Raw genomic sequence first — 6653 nt, 5'->3', positions numbered from 1 at the left:
GTAAGTAGTACAGAATTTTAATTTATAGTAAAGTGACTAATTTGAGAATTCCTTATACAGATATAAAAAATTGATAAAAACGGAAATGGTTGAAAAGCATAATGTGTTTTCTGAGCAGACCTTAGAGGACATCATATTATTTTAATTTAATACTCAGATCAACTAATATGGACTAAAATTAATCTGCAGATTAGATTACAGTTATAATAATCTCTGAAGTGTTCTCTCAAATAATTTTTAAAATAAAATGATACACAATTTCCTCCTTTTTTTTTTTTTTTAGTCTTTTCACCTTAGCCAAGTATTGGTGGTTCAAAGTAAGCAGGCAGGAAAGAGGCTGTATGCTTTTGACATAGCTGTATCTTTGTTTTCTGTGTTTAGGAAGAATATGATTATGATACCAAAAATATATGTGTTAATGAAAGACGTTGACATGCACACTCTTCTGTAACTCACTTAGAAATCATTTTCATTGAGAATATAAGTTGCGTTTCTTTTCAGGAGTCCAAGATTCTCGTCAGTGACTTGCTTGCTTTAAATAAGTTGTATTTCTGAAGTTATTAAAAATTGCAGTTGAAGTGTGAAAGGACCAGCTATAGAAATGGAGTTCTTAAACAGTTAAAGGCAAAAGTAACTTCTATAAATGGCAAATGTTCAGGTATCATGAGAATAACATAAAAGTCATTAGAGAAGCAGATAATAAATAATTGCTTTTTTCTGATAAACATTCTGAGGCTTGAATAATGTACGCTTGGAATCAGGCAACTCATTTTCAAATTTTCAGAAGTTCTAGTTCTGCATATTTTAAAATGATACTTGAAATGACTTTGGGAATTAGAATTTTATCATGAGCCTTTTTTCTTAAAACTCCCAGTTGGCATTGAAGGAATTTTTGCACAGTGAAGGAAAGAGAGTTTTCCTGAAATATGGAAATAAGTCTTTATAGATGCTGTTGATGTTTAAAATACATAACAATTAAAGAACTGATGTATGGAATATTTCAGAATTTAGCAGTATAATATTTCAGAGTGCAGTAAAGTAAACTTGAGCAGGTTCATTTGATTGCAAGTTGATCTTCTGAGGTTGAGACTTATTTCTTCATGCACTAGTAACAAACCTTGGGCTTTTCAAGTAACCTGAGTTTGCTTAAAATAATTTTATACTTGCAAAATATCACTGTACAAGTTACACTAACCGCTTGTCCAGATCATTATGGCCAGCATCTAACCTCTGGCATAACATAAGCCGTAGGATTTTCTTTATAAATTCTTGCTCATGGCTAAACTAGAATAACTGTGGAGAATCCACTGCAGTGGTAGGAAAGTTGTTCCAGAGAGTAATTACCTATACAGTTTAAAAGGTACACCTTTTTTCTCATGTATACTTCATTATTTTCAGTTTCCAGGCAATATGTCTTATTGTGCCTTTGCCTGCTATGCAGAAGAACTGAGAGCTCATCATCAGTTTTTATTCCCTGTGTAGTTTCCAACTATATTCAACTTTTATATTTCATAATGACACAAGCAGAAATCTCTTTAAATAGTTTTACTGTAGCTTCGTTGCATTGCAGATTAGATCATGCTTGGTCATAGCAATCCTAAGCTTGATCTAACATCCAGAAAGTCTTCATAGTGAAATATCATTTTCTACTATCTAGTAGTGTGTGTGTGTTTTGTGTGTGTGTGTGTATATCTATCTATCTATCGATATATATAAACATTCATGCATATGTGTGCATGTGTATATGTGTGTGTATATATATAGATACACACACACACAAGCACTAAGTAACAAAGGAAGTATAGTTTAAGCCTGTATACCTTGTTACACCAACTGGTTTTTTTTACAGTTTATTTTTGCTTAACTTACAAAATATTTGCTTTAACTGATTTTTAAAATAGCGTTTGCAGATTGTGCACAATAAAACAGAATAGGTTTCTAATTTGTATCCAATTGGAAAGAGGTTTAATAAATCAGAAAAGCAACTACTCTGTTTGAAAGAAGTTTCTCTCCCTCTTTGGTAAAGTGCAAGAAAATTCTGTTTAAATGAAGCATGCAATTTTAATCAATTTTACCCTAAAAAAGAAGACAAACAGCTGCTGCTTGTTAATTGGTGAATGTCTTTACCAGTGATCTCATCATTTATTCACTGCTTTCAGTGGAGCCTTAAGTTCTGTAAATAAAGGTGTTATCACCACGCAGTATAACTGCCTGAACGTTTGCAACTAAACAACCCTAATAATACATGAAGGATTTATTTCGAAGGCAACTATGTGACCTTCACCCTCACAGATTCACTTTTGTCATCTAATAATCACATTTGCTGTGCAAGGTCAGATCTCTTATATGAAACTAAGAGGAAGGCATATTTAATCTGCCTAGCTGAAAGATTAATTTCTTGTTAAAAATTATACCAATAATGAAGATTTTCCACTCTGAGAAAAAGGTTCACGTCTAGAACCATGGACTCCCGCGGGTTGAAAGGGACCTCCAGAGTCCAGCCCTCTGCTCGGATCAGATCTAGTTAGAGCAGGTTGCTCAAGGCCTAGTTCAGTTGAGTTTTGAATCTCTCCAGGCATGAAGATCCTGCAGCATCTCTGGGCCCCATCCCAGTGTTTGACCACCTCATGGTTTAAAAAAAAAAAAAAAAATCGTTTCCTTCTATCGAACCAGAATTTCCCGTGCTCTAGCTTGAGCGTGTTTCCACTGGGGATTTTTGCTATGCGTATTTGTTGACTGTTCTGCCTTCTTAGGCCGTTGTTGCTTTATCCTGCTCTTAGATCAGCTTGTGGCTTAATATCACAGTCTGTCCCTCTCAGAACCGTGACACAAAAGCATAGCAACATAGTAAAAGATGTGAATTAAATTTAACTAGACAAAATTTTGAGTTATTTCTTTGTCTTTACTTTCCATTCTTGCATACTCTTTTTCTCTCTTATATTTTGTCTTGTTCCCTTCTGTGTCTCCTTTTCTTCCCCCTTGTGAGCAACTTTAGCAGCTAAGCATTCCTTTGCTCAGTTGTGTTCTTATCTTTTGTTTTATCCTTGCCTCTAGGTTTGTCCCTTATATCTGGGGTTTGCAGCTTGTTTCCGTGAGCCTTTACTGTCCTTATTTGTCCTACTGCCTCATGGAGTGGCTGACTTAGGTGTCTCTCTAGATGACTCTGGGACTTTTCTGGAATTATGTATTTATCTGAAAAATGTTTTTGGATTACGTAGCTAACAAACACATCAAGAGCCAGGAAAATGCAAAGTACTGACACAGGGTCTGTTTTTGCTTTTGAGAAAAAGAATTTAAAATTCATTGGCAAGCAAAAGGATACAAAAACTTCATTTAATCATATTTTGTTGCTTTTAGAAGGTATTTTTCAGGCAGACTAGGAAGCCATTGCAAACTCTCCAAGGAAGGCAGTTATCTGTAACGTTTTGTCATATTAATGATATCAGTTCTTATCACAACTTTGAATAATATATTACATGAAATATTCCTAACTGAAAATCATGGTATGGTTTCTGTTGTTCGAGTTAGTAAACTGGAAGATGTAAAATACCAGAACACTGCTTTGTGAAATATGGAAACAAATCATTTACTAGTAGTAGATTAATACTATGCTACTAAAATGAATTTGTCAATTTTGTACTACAAATAACATCCTATTGTCCTTTTTCAAAATTAAATTATCAGTGTATTCTGAGAGATGTATGTATTATATCAGACTTGACTGTTATATTTGCAAATTTTATCAAAAATGTATTCTGTAATCATTTTCTCTCATACCATTGACAAAATTAATGGTTGGTTAGAGTATTTAAAATAATTATATAAGTAGTTGTTCTCTGCCAGTATTTTCTTGGTACAATTTCTTTCCTTTTTTTCCCCTTTAGTTTGTAAGACACGTGAAGGTAAATGTTCCTGATAAAACTGGTCTTTACTGCTCTGATGATTGCTTCTCAGAAAGGACATGACGGGTATTACTGCCTTCCTTTATCTCGTCCTACAGGATTTGATTTTTTTCTTTTCTTCCTGTATTTAGATCAAATAATAGATCAAGGTGCACTGGGGAGAAATATGTACTGTATAGTTTTAATCTAAAAATTTCATTATTAAAGATTACAGTCATAGTAATCTTTTTACTTCTGAAATCATTTTTAATGAAGGAAAATCCTGAAATGACATGGCTTTTAAAAATTCTAAAAAGCTATCGAGAAAATGATCCATATGCAAATCTAGCATAAATAATTTTTTTCAATATCCATTTTAGTGAAAACACATCAAAAGATTTTTTTAATGGCTCTATGTTTTATCGTAGACTTGGGAAAATATTCATATGAAAGGGAACAGAGGTCCATCAGAAGAATGGAAGTGCAAAAAAAGGTACAGTGAAAATATATTTTCTCACTGTATTTATATTTATATAACATAAATGTTGCAACATATATCTATACTTATAATGATATCATATATTAAAATATATATTTTGGTATGTCATTGTGTTTTCATAGCTGGAGATTGTTATTTATAGTCTAGTTCTGATCATAGTTGCAAAATACCTTAATTTTTGACTTGGAATATAGAATATTTTCCAGATTTTGCTATAGATGTTGAAGGTGAAAACCATTAAATGCTCTTTGTGAATCCACTTGCTGGAGCTTACTGTTCTCTTAGCCCATGGATGGGATCGTGCAAGTTCTCATCTGCTTCAGTGTAAGTAAGGCACTCAGTTAAATCTTTAGTGACTGTGGTTTGAGCTGGTGGACTTGCACTGAAGTAGGTTGGAGTTTGCTTGCAGACTGTTCTGAGGGGATGGATGGCAATTTTCAACTAGAGAAGTGGTATAAAGCAGCTGAGGGATAATAACATATAATCTCGTAGCCATTTATAGAAAAACTATATGTGTCTGGAACTTCATGTCCGTGTTATTCTGGAAACAAGGAGTCTTTGTTAATCCACTTTTGTCTCAGTTCTGAGCGCTGAACGTTGTAGGTCAGAGGTGGTTTCTTTCTGAAGAAATCTAAAGAGAGAATGCTTGTGCTGCATGTATTCTCTATGTGTATGCAAACGTCTGTATGTACTTGGCTCCGGCCAATAGTCTGTTTTTCCCCTCTTTACTAATCCATGTATTTACTCCTAGATTTGAAAAGAAAGGAATCAAACAACACTGGTTATTTAAAAAAAGAGCTTGTCCCAGTTGCATCTCCAGCAGGCTTCTATACAACAAGGGGAGCATTGATAGATAATCAGCAGCCATCCTTTCCTGTGTCAGAGCTGCCGACTCAATGTACATTTTACGAGGGAGTGGTATGAAGGAAATTTATCTCTTCATATTCAAAAGCAAAGAATGTCAGCACTTGTTTTCCAATCTGAGGAGCGAAGGTTGCCTCCCAAGTGCACTTCTTGAATTGCATTGCTCAGGCATCACCGTCTCATACACTGTGCTGTGTTTTCTGCTGATTATCTTGTATTATTTTCTGAGACTGGTAAAACGCTGTTTTCCCTGAAAATTCAGTCTATAGTGAAATGCTTGTTTCTATCTGGTTGTAGGTCAGTTTTTTAGATCCCTTTTACTCAAGCATTAAAGAACCATATTTAGATAGCTATGGTAGGTGACACCAGTTTCCTGGATGTGGAGAAGCACTATTTCCAAAGCATAATTCATAAGAATTAGGCAGGTGGCTCTGAATTAAATTAATCTACATTGTGCATTGTTCTTCATTTACAGAGTTTAAGGAATTTTCTATAGAATGGATAGTAACATCCAAATAATGTTATTTTTAGTTTACTATTCTGGAGGTGGGTAATTATGTCTTTAAATACTAGGTTATTATGAAACGCCACCTCCATCTTTTCTGTAAAGGGGCATCAGCTATCTAGCTCAATGGCTTTAATTACAGCACCTCAGCCTAAAGACTTGTTTTGGGATTAGGCGGTTGCTTCTTAGATACAGTCTAAATCTGTAAGAAATTCTTGTGGGCTGATTGCTGTATTCTTTGACACCTATTCAACTGCAATGGTTGGCAATCATAAAACCGATGATCCTGCGGGAGGGGGTAAAATTGTTGTTAGCCTTGAGAAATGCTGCACTTAAAGCCTGTATTCCTCTCATAATTTATATTAACTGTCTTGGCTTTTTCTTCTCTGGCTCTGGTCCTCTGTGTCCTCCTGTAAGTTATTTCTCTTAGCTGTAGCTTTGTACTCTTTGGTAAGTTACTTCTGCACATGTTCTTTCGCTGCTGTCGTATTTCCTTCTCTGGTGGGGCAGCCAGCCAACTTCTGTAATTCCACGTGGGTCTTGCCCTTGAAGCATATCGGTCAGCTACCTCCTGCTGAAGTTGTTGCTATCCCCATTATGTTGCTAAATAGCGCTGGTCTTACTGGGCAGTTTTATGTCCCACATCTACATTTGCATGGTATTTTGAGAAATTGTGCAGGAGGGAATAGTGTTGCATGGTTTCTTTCATGGTCTGCTTATCGTTCCTGAACTACTTAAAATATTTCAGGAGCAGATAGGCTAACTGTTTCATATATACTTTCTTATACAGATGGTCCCAAAGTTTGTAATCTTTATTCTGGATTTGTTTAAGAAGTGGATGTTTTGATTTACTGTCTGTTTGAAAGGAACGCGTTATCTTGTTTTCATCTCTATTAAAGTAATG

At 34.9% G+C, this 6653-nt stretch overlaps 1 long non-coding RNA gene across 1 annotated transcript in view; it reads left to right on the top strand.

Moving 5' to 3' along the window:
• Nucleotides 1–6653, top strand: part of LOC104141299 (uncharacterized) — a 46647-nt gene that overhangs the window by 33450 nt on the left and 6544 nt on the right. The window contains exons 6-7 of the long non-coding RNA XR_011142357.1: nucleotides 3885–3968; nucleotides 4310–4374. This is a non-coding gene — a long non-coding RNA (uncharacterized lncRNA). The remainder of the gene's footprint in view (nucleotides 1–3884; nucleotides 3969–4309; nucleotides 4375–6653) is intronic.

The sequence above is a fragment of the Struthio camelus genome, chromosome 7, assembly GCF_040807025.1.
Source record: "Struthio camelus isolate bStrCam1 chromosome 7, bStrCam1.hap1, whole genome shotgun sequence".
Taxonomy (NCBI): domain Eukaryota; kingdom Metazoa; phylum Chordata; class Aves; order Struthioniformes; family Struthionidae; genus Struthio; species Struthio camelus.
This window is presented reverse-complemented; position numbering and strand designations above follow the sequence as displayed.